General features: G+C 47.3%; 1 protein-coding gene across 17 annotated transcripts in view; it reads left to right on the forward strand.

Moving 5' to 3' along the window:
• The window catches only part of LYPD6B (LY6/PLAUR domain containing 6B), a 249,435-nt gene that overhangs the window by 86,784 nt on the left and 148,226 nt on the right, over window positions 1-14,425 (forward strand). For 11 of the 17 annotated variants that reach the window (XM_035702331.2, XM_049097249.1, XM_049097242.1 and 8 more), the window contains exon 2: window positions 4,028-4,207. The exons of 1 other annotated variant lie outside the window; for it this stretch is intronic. The gene's annotated coding sequence lies outside the window, so the exon portion shown is untranslated. Of the gene's footprint in view, window positions 1-4,027; window positions 4,208-4,527; window positions 4,757-13,927; window positions 14,348-14,425 lie in introns of those variants that run through there. 5 more of the 17 variants (XM_049097237.1, XM_049097243.1, XM_049097246.1 and 2 more) reach the window with 2 other exon arrangements.

Below are 14,425 nucleotides of genomic sequence, written 5' to 3' on the forward strand. Positions count from 1 at the left end.
CTTCGTGGGCGTTTCAGCAGCGTCCCCGCTAGAACCCCACGTTCCCAGTGCAGGGGGCCCACGCGAGAGCGTCCCCGTGCCGGTGGGTTTTGTTTCCGCGACGGCAGCTCTCTAACAGATACTCTGCTGGAGATTCGAAGGTGCTGGCGGGCTGGGGCCTCAAGCGGAGTGTGAGTTAGGGGGACAGGTGCAGGAGAGGCCAGCTGGGAGGCTGCCACGGTCCGCGGGGGCTCGCCCGGCCGCGGGCCTCGGGCCTCCCCTTGCCTCGCGCGTGGCCTGGCTGAGCGGTCAGGCCTGGGGAGGGAAAGCCTGTTTGCCGGACACCAGTGGGGCCGGCAGAGCACAGGGGAGAACGAGCTGATAGATACCTGCTCAGTTAAACAACAACAACTCATTTTTTAGCCTGTTGCTTCTGGGAAGAGGGGATCATGCTAAGAAGGGAGGAGTCGTTGCAGAGGAAAGAAGACTGATTGCTTTTAGTCTGGGTGTGAGAGAGTGGACAGACACCTGAAACGTTCTTTGATCCAACAACAGTATCTACTGAATTTTTTTTTTTTTTTTACTGAAATGTTTTTAAAGGAGGTATTTTCTTTTAAGTTGGATAATCAACTAGTAGAAAAGACGTTGGGGGGAACACCTGGATGGCTCAGCGGTTGAGCGTCTGCCTTTGGCTCAGGGTGTGATCTTGGGTCCTAGGATCGAGTCCCACGTTGGGCTCCCAGCGTGGAGCCTGTTTCTCCCTCTGCCTGTGTCTCTGCCTCTCTCTGTGTGTCTCTCGTGAATAAATAAAACAAATCTTAAAGAAAAGAAAAGAAAAAAGAAAAGACAAGACGTTGGGTGGTTAAATGTTGTGAATCCCAAGGCGTTCCAAGGAGAAAGGCTGGGAAAGATGCCTACTGAGCATCTACTATTTCCCAGGCACCTTGTGAAGAGTCTGAGACATTTTTCTTTTCCTCTGAACCCTTATGGTAATTCTGTAAGTCCAAGAAGGGGAAACTGCATTAACCAGGTTATGTCAACTCTGAAGACCATTGAGTTAGCGTGGACTTTGTCAAAGCCAGGATCAGATCCACTTGGTGTGTTCCAAAGCTCAGACTGGTGTCATTTTTTTATTTTATTTATTTTATTATTTTATTTATTTTATTTTATTTTATTTTATTTTATTTATTTTATTTTATTATTTTTTAATTGATTTTTTAATTTTAAAAGTGCTCCAGTGGCTTCCCATTTGTTCTGAGTCCGCAGGAGCTTCAGAGCTATGGCACGAGGGCGACAGTTAAGGGCCCATCTAGCATTCTCTGCACACAAAACTACGTGTCTGGGGATCCCTGGGTGGCGCAGCACTTTGGCACCTGCCTTTGGCCCAGGGCGCGATCCTGGAGACCCGGGATCGAATCCCACGTCGGGCTCCCGGTGCATGGAGCCTGCTTCTCCCTCTGCCTGTGTCTCTGCCCCCCCCCTCTATCATAAATAAAAAAATTAAAAAAACAAACAAAACAAAACTACGTGTCTTACACATACATGTACATATGTATTTCAAAAATATGTAGCCGTTTTGGAATTTCCCCTTAAGCTAATGTTTAAAAACATTATGTGTAGAACTTCAACTCAAAGGACCTGGGATGTTGTACTCTGTGTAACATCTCCCATCACAGTCACCCGACAAATGCTTGTGCATGAAGGAGTGTGAGAATCATTAGAGTTCTTGGTGCCATGCTTTATTTAGTCACCTTGGCTTTTTTTAATTTTTTTAAGATTTTATTTATTCATGAGAGACCCAGAGAGAGAAGCAGAGACCCAGGCAGAGGGAGACACAGGGTTCCTGCAGGGAGCCCGATGCAGGACTCGATCCCGGGACCCCGGGGGTCACGTCCTGGGCCGAAGGCAGGCGCCCAACCACTGACCCACCCAGGGGCCCCTCGACTTTGTATTAATAGACATTCAGATTTTTTCCATTTATTTTTTCTTGCACACACTACGCCGGTACATGCTGCATTACGTTCTTTATCTATACATCTTTGCACTTTATAAGCAAATACTTTTCACTATAATAGATTCCTGGGAGTGGAATCGCTGGGTCAGAGGAATACATATTTTAGATCCTGATACGACCTTTTTGGGTGCAGTTCACACGCCGTATCAATGACGCTGCCTCTTTCTTACAGCAGGTAAGATGATCTGTCTCACCCCAGTCTGCCCGACATTAGGGGCTGTCGGGCTTTTCATTCGAATGTATGTATTTTTTTTTAAGTGAATACATTTTTATTTAAGGAATTTCACATGTGAGTCCTTCCATTGCCAATCACCTCGGTTCTTCTAAAGACTAAGTAATGATCTTCAAGATAGCCCTTTTATTTTTTTTTTTATTTTTATTTATTTATGATAGTCACAGAGAGAGAGAGAGAGAGAGGCAGAGACACAGGCAGAGGGAGAAGCAGGCTCCATGCACCAGGAGCCCGACGTGGGATTCGATCCCGGGTCTCCAGGATCGCGCCCTGGGTCAAAGGCAGGCGCTAAACCGCTGCGCCACCCAGGGATCCCTATTTTTTTGATTTTTGTTAGATTGTATGTATTTATTCGTGAGAGACACAGAGAGAGAGAGAGGCAGAGACGCAGGCAGAGGGAGAAGCAGGCTCCATGCAGGGAGTCTGGTGCGGGACTTGATCCCAGGACCCGGGGGTCACATCCTGAGCCCAAGGCGGACGCCCAACCGCTGAGCCACCGGGGTGTCCCTCAAATAACTTCTTTAAACTCCTCCCTTCAGACTACTTCCCTAGCACTGGGGCTTTTATTCCCCATACCGTGAGGAGGTTTCCGCTAACTTGTACGGTTAGACGGCCGAGGAAGCAGATGCCGATTCTGAGCTTCTAGCGTGTTACCGGGGGAGCTTCAGCGGAACCCAGCGTCGTGGCACAAGTTGGTCCTCCGTTCTGGAGGCTGCTCTTTCTCCAGAGAGAAGTCTTCTCTGTCCGCCCTGTTTCTGATCGTTGTTGCCTAGGTGGAAAAGGAGGAAAAGCTGCCGTTGGAAAAAATAAATTTACGTGAGATAGGGTTCGGCCAAAATATGAAACTATGCTGTAGACTTACCATATGCAAATTTTATTTAAATTGCGACACTTATTTAGTGCCTAGTGTGCGCTGCAAGGGATTGTTGGACTAGTCAGCCCTGCTTTCATGGGGCTTATCTTGTAGCGTGGGAAGCAAATAGACGAGTAGTGAAATTGTGTCAGGTTGTCATAAGTGAAGGAAAAAAGAAGTAAAGCTGGTCGGGAGATGGGGAGGGTCTGGGAAGGCCCCCTGTCGTAGCTCAGCTGGTCGGCGGAGGCCTTTCTGAATAGGTGACATTGGAGCAGAGACCTGGGTGCATCCAGGGAGTAAGCCGTGTGACCGTCTGGTGGGAGTAGGAGGGGACTGGGATCGTTCCAGGGAGCAGGATAGCACATGCAAAGGTCCTGAGGCAGGGCCAGAAGGCCTGTCGATGTGGCCTTTGGGAGTAGGTAGGTAGAGGGGGATCAGAAGGTGGCTGGGATCCATCCAGTTGGTTTGCATGAACAGAAGCAGCCTCCATCTGTCTCTGCTGGTTCTGCTGCCAGTGTTTGACTGAGCACCGTTACGTATACCTGGTCAGATAATGAACCTCTTAGAAACCTTGCCGAACGTGTTTGCTGGTTTAACTGCACAGACATGTCAGCCCTGACAGTTCATCAGAAAAGGAATTTGAAGGGAACACACAAAGGAATCTGGAATTTCTGCAGTTCATTAGGCCTATCACTAGAGACTGCATTTTATTTAGATTCCGTGTTTTAAATGAATAATGTGACTAAAGGCTTTCTGTTTAGTTAAATGGCACGATGCGAACAGGGTAAACATGCGGCTGCTATGCTCTAGTGGGAAGAAGCCTGAAGGAAGCAGCTACGTGGTCTGCTGTGCATTGTGCTACAGGGGTGTTTCTAGAATGTGGAGACGGTAGGAGCGCTGGCTGGCACCACGGACTCCGTCGTTGACGCTCACCTTGTTCTCCCCCGAGGTGCCCATGGTGCCACTGCAGAGAGCTACCCTGGGAGTCCTCAGCACCCTGCCCTCGCTCCATGAGCCTTGGGGACTGCGGTGAGGAGAAGAGCTGCACAGTACTGCTTCCATCCATCGCCTGCCTGCCTGCCCTCCTGCCCCGTCTGTGAGGAACCCGGAATACAGCTCCACGTAAAGGGTACGCACACGCCTGCCTCATTTTTCTTCTTTCTTTCTTTTTCTTTTTTTTTTAAGATTTTATTTATTTATTCATGAGAGACACAGAGGGAGAGAGGCAGAGACACAGGCCGAGGGAGAAGCAGGCTCCCTGCAGGGACCCCGATGCGGGACTCGATCCTGAGACCCTGGGATCCCAACCTGGGCCGATCTCAACCACTGAGCCCCCCGGGCGCCCCGATTTTTCAGTTTTAAAGGGCCTTCTCAGTCTGGAGGATACACTGCTGACCCTCCTCCATGCCTCCAAAGGCATTTCTAGCAAATTCCTTTCCCCTCTCTTAGACAACCACCAGCACCACCACCACGTGACCAGATGGGCTGTCGCACGCTTGCAGGTTCTGGAGCTCTTCCGCGGCCTAAGCGTAGCCTTGCCTCACTCTTGTCAACGCTCATTACCGGACAAGACCACAGTTGAATCCTTCCCACGTTGATGGCCATTACGGTTTTTGTATTTTGCGTCAGGGTCACTACCGTGATGAAAATCCTCGCAGGGTCTTCTCTTTGCACGTTTGTAAGTGTATCTATGGGAAGGATTCCTAGGAGTGAGTTGGTGGGCAGAGGGGGACGGAGCTCTTCACTTGGACACAAACTGCCAAATCGAATCCATTTACAGCCCCCCCTCCCCCCGGCTGAGAATACGTGTTTTCTCACATCCTAAGCGACACCTCGTATTACCCCTTCTTTGGTGTTTGCAACATAAGTGAAGAATGCTATTCTCTGATAGTTTTATTTGCACGTCTTAGAGTGAAATCTCAATCAGAGGTAAACAATCCTGCGTTTTTGCCAGATGTCGTTTGACCATGATTCTTTGAAACCTGTTGAGACTTCTTGGAGACCCAGTACATGGATAATTTTATACACGCTCCCAAGTCCTTGGGGCGGCGGGGGGTGGGGAGGGGGAGAGTGAATTCTATTTGTTGGGAATAGGGTTTTGAACCCAATTTTAGATTAATCTTGCTAGTTAAGTTCCCATTATGTGTAACCCTAGTAGTTTTTTTCTGGATACGCCATCAGATTATGACTTTCACAAGAGAAAGTCTCCCACTCTGTGCATTTTTCCGTTTGTCCTCGCACGTGTCAGCTTTCACCGGATATCGTTGTAGGCTGTGCTGTTCAGGAAGACTGTGGTTATTTCTTCTTGATGCCTTATAAGCATGTATTTGTTCCTTTTCGTCTCTGATACTAATATTGCTACAGCATCTGACCCCCCCGATTTTGGCTCAGGTCACGATCTCCAGGGTCCTGGGCCGGGCCCCACCTCGGGCTCCATCTCAGCTTCTCTCCCTCTGCCCCTCTGTCTGCACACTCTCTCTCAAAAAACAAATTTTTTTTTAAAAAAATATTGCTACACCAGCTTTTTCTCCTTTCAGGTGGTTTTGGTATATCTTTTTCATGTTCTTCATTTTTATATATTTTCTGTGACTTTGTTCTATTATTCTAGAGGTGTCATTGGAAGACTATAATTGAATCAGATTTGTAAAGCCATTCAGCACCTTGTATTCTAATGTTTCACATGTCCGTAATTTTTGAATTCCTGATGTATTTGAGTATTTTTTTTGCTGTTTTGTGTTTGTCATGTAAAACCATTTTTCCCCCTTTGCTACTTAAAAAATAGTTCCTCCTTTTGCTGGATTACTCAAATTTTCTCTTATTTTTCCCCCCTCTGTCTACCTAATTAGAAGATCATTTTATTTTCTAGACCTATTATAGCAAAGTGCCACCAACTGGGTGGCTCAAAACCCTAGAAATTTATTCTCTTGCAGTTCTGAGGCTAAAGTCTGAAATCAGGGAGTCAGCAGGACCACGCTCCCTCCGGAGCCCGTGGGGTGGAAGGAATCCTTCCCTGGGCGATAGCATCTTATGGTTTTCTGGCATTTGTTGGCGTTCCTTGGTTTGCAGTTGCTCCAATCCCTGGATTCCTGGTCACTTTATGCTCCCCCATGAATCTCTGAGTGATTTCTTCCTTTTTCTTTTTCTTTTTTTTTAAGATTTTATTTATTTATTCATGAGAGACACAGAGATGGAGAGGCAGAGGGAGAAGCAGGCTCCCTCCAGTGAGCCAGATGCAGGACTCGATCCCAGGACCCGGGATCACACCCTGAGCAGATGCTCAAGCACTGAGCCACCCAGGCGTCCCCTCTGAGTGATTTCTACACTTAGTTTATTATTCCCTCCCTTCTGCTTGCTTTGGGTTTATGTTGCTCTTTTTCTAGGTTCTTGATGTGGGAGATTGGGGTGATTGGAGACATTTCTTTTCTAATTGTTGTATTTAGTGCTACAAATTGTCCTCTCTGCACTGCTTTAACTGTTCTACATATTTTGATATATTGTATTTTCATTTTCTTTCAGTTAAATATAGTTTTAAATTTCCTTTGACTTGCCTTTGACCAGTGGATCACTTAACAGTGTATTACTTCGTTTCCAAATATTTGGAGATTTGCCTGTTATCTCTCTGTTACTGATTCTGGTTTGATTCATTGTGGTTGGAGAATACACTCTGGCTGATAGAAAGTCTTATACATTTGCAGAGGCTTGTTTTATAGTCCATGACGTGTTCTCTCGCGGTCTGTGCTTCATGAGCATTGAAAAAGAATGGATGTTGTGTGTTGGGATGGACTGTTCTAGAAATGTCAGATTCTATTAGTTGATGTTGTTCTCTTATGTTCCTCTATGTTCTTGCTAATACTGTCTACTTGTACTAACAGCTCTTGAGAGAGGGTCACTGCATTTTAGGAAGCTTTTTTTTTTCCCCTAAGAATATATCTTTCCTCTTTGAGGACTAAAATATTATCTGAATTTGGGACGCTCAGGTGGCTCAGCAGTGGAGTGTCTGCCTTCGGCTCAGGGCATGATCCCAGGGTCCTGGGATCGAGTCCCACATCGGGCTCCCTGCAGGGAGCCTGCTTCTCCTTCTGCCTGTGTCTCTGCCTCTCTCTCTCTCTCTCTCTGTGTCTCTCATGAATAAATAAATAAAATCTTCAAAAAAATGTTATCTGAATTCATAAGGAGCATTTCTTACCTGACCATCCAACAGACCTTGGAGGTTCTGCGACACCAGTGTCCCGTTCTTGCGCGCTTCACACTTACAGGCAGACAGTACATCTCAGCCGCTGGAGGTGAGCACGGTGAATCACAGCTGCTGGAGGAAGCGGAAATAGTAATGATTTGAAATTCCCCCGTCCGTACTATTGTACTAAAAGTTAACTGATTTCTTAATACCCGGGCTTGCTGTGCTCTAGTTCATCTTATAGGCTTATCCTGTATGCTCAACCCTGCTGCACGTTACAGCCTCCTGGGAGCTTTTTAAAAAATCCTGATGTTTTGGCCCCCACCCAGGATCAGTTAAACTAGAATCTGTTGGTGCCCCTCTGGGCGCTGGCCTTCACAAGAGCCCCCCAGGGGGGCGCACTGCCAGCCAGGGCGTGGCCTAGCTAATCTCTCCAAATGTTTGTGGAGCACCTTGAGTCTGCAGGTCCTGTGCTAGGTCTGCAGAGGCCCAGCTGAGAAACGTCCTTGCTTTTTAGGAAACGTGGTCCCGTGCCATTTTCTGCAGGTCTTTTGCCTGAGACCCAGTTCATATTTCTTAATTGGCTGACCTAATCACAGACCACTAATAAGCTGCCTGGGATAGGAGTGAAAAATGTTAGGAGAGTGAGGGGAGTTGGGGCGTAGCAGCCTAGTATTTAATCAGGGAAATAAGAAATACTGCATCCTTTGCATTCAGTCCTTATTTTTTATTTTATTTTATTTTTGATCATTTTAAACATTTTTATTTAAATTCAATCTGCCAACATCTAGTGTAACACCCAGTGCTCATCCCGTCAAGTGCCCCCTTCAGTGCCCATCACCCAGTCACCCCATTCCCCCGCCTACCTCCCCTTCTGCAGCCCTTTGTTTGTTCCCCAGAGTTAGAAGTCTCTAATGGTTTGTCTTTCTCTCTAATTTTTCCTGACTCAGTTTCCTCCCCTTCCCTTCTGGTCCCTTTCACTATTTTTTATATTCAATGTATGAGAGAAACCACATGATACTTGTCTCTCTCCATCAATCCTTATTTTTGCCTCTTCTGTACTTGCTGTGTGCTGTGCTGCCCATCGGTACCCCATATTGGTATTATTTCCTGCATTCTCTTGGACTAAAATTCTCAAAAGTTTACCCTTTCCCTCTCTACCTGATGGATTATAAGCTACATATCTTAATTGTATTCTTTAGGGACTACCTCTGTTTTTCAAAATTACTAAACTTTTTATTTCAGAATAGTTCTAGATTTATACAAAAATTGAAAAACTAGTAGCGCTCCCACACACCCTATACCCACTTCCTGCCTGTATTACCATCCTACATTAATGTGGTACATTTATCAAGATTAATGAACCAGTGATGATGCATGATAATTAAAGTCCATATTTGTTCACGTTTCCTTAGTTTTTAACCTAATGTCTTCTATCTACCTCGGGATCCCATCTAGGATACACCATGTTACATTTATGGACTATCTTTTTTTTTTTAATATTCATAAAATCACTTATTTTCCATTTAGTTTAAGTTAATTGGTAGCTTTCTTTCTGGTAAAGCAAGAACATGAACATACCTTAATTCCCCTTTGTTTCTCCATCCCAACTTCACGGCTAGTGTTATGTAAATTCTGGCTTCAGTTTGCCTTTAGGAACATCAATGCCAATGAGTTTTTCTTTTTTTTTTTTAATTTTTATTTATTTATGATAGTCACAGAGAGAGAGAGAGAGAGAGAGAGAGAGAGGCAGAGACACAGGCAGAGGGAGAAGCAGGCTCCATGCACCGGGAGCCCGATGTGGGATTCGATCCCGGGTCTCCAGGATCGCGCCCTGGGCCAAAGGCAGGCGCCAAACCGCTGCGCCACCCAGGGATCCCACCAATGAGTTTTTCATGGGGCAAGGATGTTGCATGGGAAATGGCTGTTGGTCTTCCTGTGCTGAGGACATCAGTGAAAACCACAGGTCTGCAGCACCAAGTTTTGGTTGTCTCATTTGATGATTTTAGAAATGTGTCTTCAGAAATCGCAAAATGATGTTTTCTTAAACCACCCCACTCTCACCCCAAAAGAATGGCAAAGGAAATTAACTGTGCATGACAAAAACTTGTCCTTTCAATCTTGGTACTTTCTAGACCCAGATATCTCTCCATCCCACTCTCTTTTGAGGAGCTTAAAAAACAGAATCATCATGAGATGCAGTAAATAACACCCATGGAGCTTAATTGTTTTTAAAATTGCAATTATAACTAATTAAATGCTAAGATGTGAACAGCTGCATGAGAATATTTAACGGCTTTCTTGGAGCTATCCCCACTTCAGATAGGACTTTTAAAATGGCTACTTAATGGAAACACGTAGCGAGTGGTTATTGTATGTCTCACATAAAGTGAGGAATCAACCCGAGAATTGGCAAGAGGTGAATTCTCTGGGTCTTTTGCCTAAGCCGCTCATTGTAGGTCTCTTTGGCTGGTGGGCAACCTCAGTACCAACATGAGGAGGGCCTAAGAGTGGTCAGCAGGCATGGCCAGCTGAGGCAAGATCCATTCCACCTGGAGGGTAAGGACTGAGCTCAGTCTTGAAAGATGAGCAGGTTTTGTTTTTCATTTGATATGCATGGATTAAGCTTGGACTATGTACCCATCACTGTTAGACCTGGGACCTCTGGGTGGACTAAGTCATGACTTTCACCATGGGGGAGCTCACAGTCCGTGGGAGGGGGTCTGATTCATCAGTGGCTGCAGTCAGGTGCAGGGGATGGGGATGGCCAACTATGGCCTGTGGTACCCGCCAGTCTTTCTTTCCTACCTCCCTTCCCCCTCCCTCATCCGTCCATCCGTCCCTCTGTCCCTCCCTCCCTCTTTCCTTCCATTTATTTTAGAGAGTGCACGCATGTGTGGGCTCATGAGTCAGGGGAGGGGCAAAAGAGGAGAAACTCAAGCAGCACACTGCAAGCTGAGTGCAGAGCCCAATGCAGGAACTTGATCTCATGACCCTGAGATCATGACCTGAGCAGAAACCAAGAGTCTGATGCTTCATTGATCGAGCCACCTGGGTGCCCCAAGCTGAAAATGATTTATATAAAGCGAAGAAAAAACAGGGATGGGTATGGGGTCTCCTGCCACCTGCCTCGGTGTGTGTGTATGTGTTTCTGGCCAAGCCGATCCCCATCTGGCCCTTTCGATGACGGCCCAGTGTTTATGGGTTAGAATTGCAGCACACCCGGCACCCCCACAGGCTATAGGGACACAGCTAAATCCGACTGGGGGAGTCAGAGAAGGCGCCCCTGGACGAGGAACTGCAAGAACAAACATCTGACACCTCTTGCACTTTAAATATACCAGCTTCCCTATCATCCTTCCTTGTTTTTTTTTTTTTTTTTTTTTTTTTTTTTTAAGATTTAGTTGTTCTTTCATCTGCTGCTTATCAAATGTGGCTTCAGTTGCTCTTGTCACTGCTGATTGTGTTTCTCTTCGTTTCTCTGAAGCAGTTTCTTAACATGAAACCTGTGGATGGGGCTTCAGGGGTTCTTTGAACCCATAGCCTGAAAGCAAACTGATGCGTGTGCATTTACCTGGGCAGAGGGCTCATGAGTCTGTCCTCAGGTTCTTAAGGGATCCCTCCTTCAAGCAATTTTGAGAGGCGGTTTAGAGTGACTTTGTCAAAATGAAAATCAGCACCACTGCTGGTGGGTCTGGCCAGCGCAGGATGAAGCAGAGGGATGGTGAGCTCCGACTGTTGTGCGTCCAGGCGGAGGTTCCAGTAGCTTTGCTGGTTCACTTGACGCTGAGTGAGCAGCTCCCCTCAGAGTACCATGTGGCCGGGCTGTGGGCGTAGTTGCTGTTTTAGGGGATACAGGGGAGATCAGAGGATCTCAGCCCAGCTGCTGAAGCAATGTAGAGAAGAACTAAGGTACCAACAATTGTTCTGGAAGATGCAAGGCCCGGGTGTGAGTGCGAGGGGTTCCAGGGAGATGGGGAGAGGTGCTGCTTGGGTGCACCGCCCCACAAGGCGTGAAGAACCATATCTGTGTCTCCGTAGCCTCTGGACTCAGCCCAGCACCTCTCCAGGAGGGTGGCCGGGAGGGGCGACACCTCCAAACCACCTCTGGCAGGGAGAAGGGAGGGTGGATCTACTTGCTGGCCTCACGCCCATGTCTTTTTCACGTTGTGACTGTCCCACGAGGTGCCAACCCTGCTTGCCGTGACGCTGGCATTGTCCACCCCTCAGGGACCTCAGGAAGCTGGGTACTGCTCTCCTCAGTGTGCTGGTCTAGGCCGAAAGCAGAGGGGCGCCCAGTGAAAGGGAGGATGACACTCGAAACAGAGATGTTGGGGGTACTGAGGGCATCAGTGAAGGTGCACAGGCTGTTTCTAGCGGCGGGGGAGGCAGGCCTCTGAGCAAACAGCAGGTGGAATGAGGGGCAGAGGCAACCAGTGACCGAAGGTAAAAATAAGCGAGTGGAGAGGCGAGAAGACCATCCTGCCGAGGTTGACGCTTCTACACACCCAGCTGATGTTGAAGCCTCCAGCCTGTGCCCAGGGGTGCAAGGGGCGAAAACAAACAGACACGGTCTCCTCTTTCATCCAGTGCCTGAGACAGATACCAGTCACTTGATCACACTCACGAGTGTAGAACTGCGAATGACGAGCAGCCTGCCCCGAGAGCCTCCACGAAACGGAGGGCAACATAACGGGAGAGGCCCGAGAAGGCTTTCCAGGCCAAGTGGCGTGTGAACTGAAATAGAAATGCTGGGTAAGAGTTTAGGGCCAGAGGAGAGCTGGGCGAGCCCTGTAGGCTGGGGGACACCACGCCCAGAGGCCCCGTGACAGGATGGCATGTGGGATATGGATGGTCAAGAAGAAGGCCAGCGTGAGCAGAGCACAGAGCACCAAGGAGGGTGGTTGGGGAGGAGGGGCTAGAGGGTACTAGAAGTCCTAGCCTAGCAATCAGGCAATGAAAAGAAATAAAAGGCATTCAAATTGGCAAAGAAGAAGTCAAACTCTCCCTCTTCGCAGATGATGTGATACTCTACATAGAAAACCCAAAAGACTCCACCCCAAGATTGCTAGAACTCATAAAGCAATTCAGCAGTGTGGCAGGATACAAAATCAATGCCCAGAAGTCAGTGGCATTTCTAAACACTAACAATGAGACTGAAGGAAGAGAAATGAAGGAGTCAATCCCATTTACAATTGCACCCAAAAGCATAAGATACCTAGGAATAAACCTAACCAAAGAGGTAAAGGATCTATACCCTAAAGACTACAGAACACTCTGAAAGAAATTGAGGAAGACACAGAGATGGAAAAATATTCCATGCTCATGGATTGGAAGAATTAATATTGTGAAAATGTCAATGTTACCCAGGGCAATGTACACGTTTAATGCAATCCCTATCAAAATACCATGGACTTTCTTCAGAGAGTTAGAACAAATTATTTTAAGATTTGTGTGGAATCAGAAAAGACCCCGAATAGCCAGGGGAATTTTAAAAGAGAAAACCATATCTGGGGGCATCAGAATGCCAGATTTCAGGTTGTACTACAAAGCTGTGGTCATCAAGACAGTGTGGTACTGGCACAAACACAGACACATAGATCAGTGGAACAGAATAGAGAACCCAGAAGTGGACCCTCAGCTCTATGGTCAACTAATATTCGGCAAAGGAGGAAAGACTATCCATTGGAAGAAAGACAGTCTCTTCAATAAATGGTGCTGGGAACATTGGACATCCACATGCAGAAGAATGAGCCTAGACCACTCTCTTACCCTAGACACAAAGATAAACTCAAAATGGATGAAAGATCTAAATGTGAGACAAGAATCCATCAAAATCCTAGAGGAGAACACAGGCAACACCCTTTTTGAACTCGGCCACAGTAATCTTCTTGCAAGATACATCCATGAAGGCAAGAGAAACAAAAGCAAAAGTGAACTATTGGGACTTCATCAAGATAAGAAGCTTCTGCACAGCAAAGGATACAGTCAACAAAACTAAAAGACAACCCACAGATGGGAGAAGAGATTTGCAAATGACACATCAGATCAAGGGGCCAGGCCAGGCCAGGCTGGGGGACAGGGTTTTCACGTTTCTCTGAAGAGCAGTGGAGACTTGTTGGAGGGATTGAAGTGAACCGTTACGGTCATGTTAGCGGTAATTTGGAAGACCCAGAAAGAGGACCCTAGGATACTGCAGAGCCTCTGAGCTTCACACTGTCATATGAGAACTGTGGATTTTGCTTTTTGGTTTTTGTTTTTAGAGAGGGAGAGAGGCAGAGGGAGAGAGGATCCTAAGCAGGCTCCAAGCCTGGTGCAGAGCCCAACGTGGGACTTGATCTCATGACCCTGAGATCCTGACCTGAGCGGAAATCAAGAGTCGGATGCTTAGCTGACTGAGCCACCCAGGGGCCCCAAGAACTACAGCTTTTGGAGCCGTTCCTGAGAAATCCCAAATATTAACCACCCCAAGGACATGTGAGGGAAAGCCACTCCAGGAAAATCCCTCAAGTAATAGAGAAGAGGCAGTCAAGGCTTGGGGGCCGGTGGCTCTGGGAGACCCTCATACCTACTTACTTGCTGGCCCTAGGAACATTTTTCAAAGTGATGCAGAACTTTTCTTCTAGAGTATTGTTATCTTAGATTTCCTAGCAGCATCATCAGGTAGGGCAAAAACCTAGAGGTAACCACGTGGAACATTCTAGAACTGAATCTGGAGTACAGGTGTCTTCCCAGGGCCTCGTCCCCGCAGTGGCAATCCTGGGTGACGGTCAGGTGAGGGGCTCCTCCCTCACTGTCTGGGGCCAGGACTGTACACAGGAGCACGTCCAGTCCCAGCTCTTAGTGGTTCTTCAGAGCAGGGACCCAAATTCCGTCTGAGCCTTACTGTGAGCTTGTGCCCCGGCCCCCAACACCTATTCTGCTTCCAGGAGCTTTGGGGAACATTGTGTGGCTAAAAACTCCACGCGTTCAAAACAAAACAGAGCAGAAACCCCACGGTGAAGCGATTGGAGAAAGGCCTTTTATGTGTCCAACGACTCAGTCACCTCTGGCTCGTCGTAAACCGAATAATCCAGCTCATTCGCCCAGGAGAAGGTATCTCTACAGGGCAGCCCTTCTGTCCCTTGAGAAGCTTTGGGAGGAATTTAAATTAATTCTTATTTGGCAGGAGCT

Source organism: Canis lupus, chromosome 19 (genome assembly GCF_003254725.2).
Source record: "Canis lupus dingo isolate Sandy chromosome 19, ASM325472v2, whole genome shotgun sequence".
Classification (NCBI taxonomy): domain Eukaryota; kingdom Metazoa; phylum Chordata; class Mammalia; order Carnivora; family Canidae; genus Canis; species Canis lupus.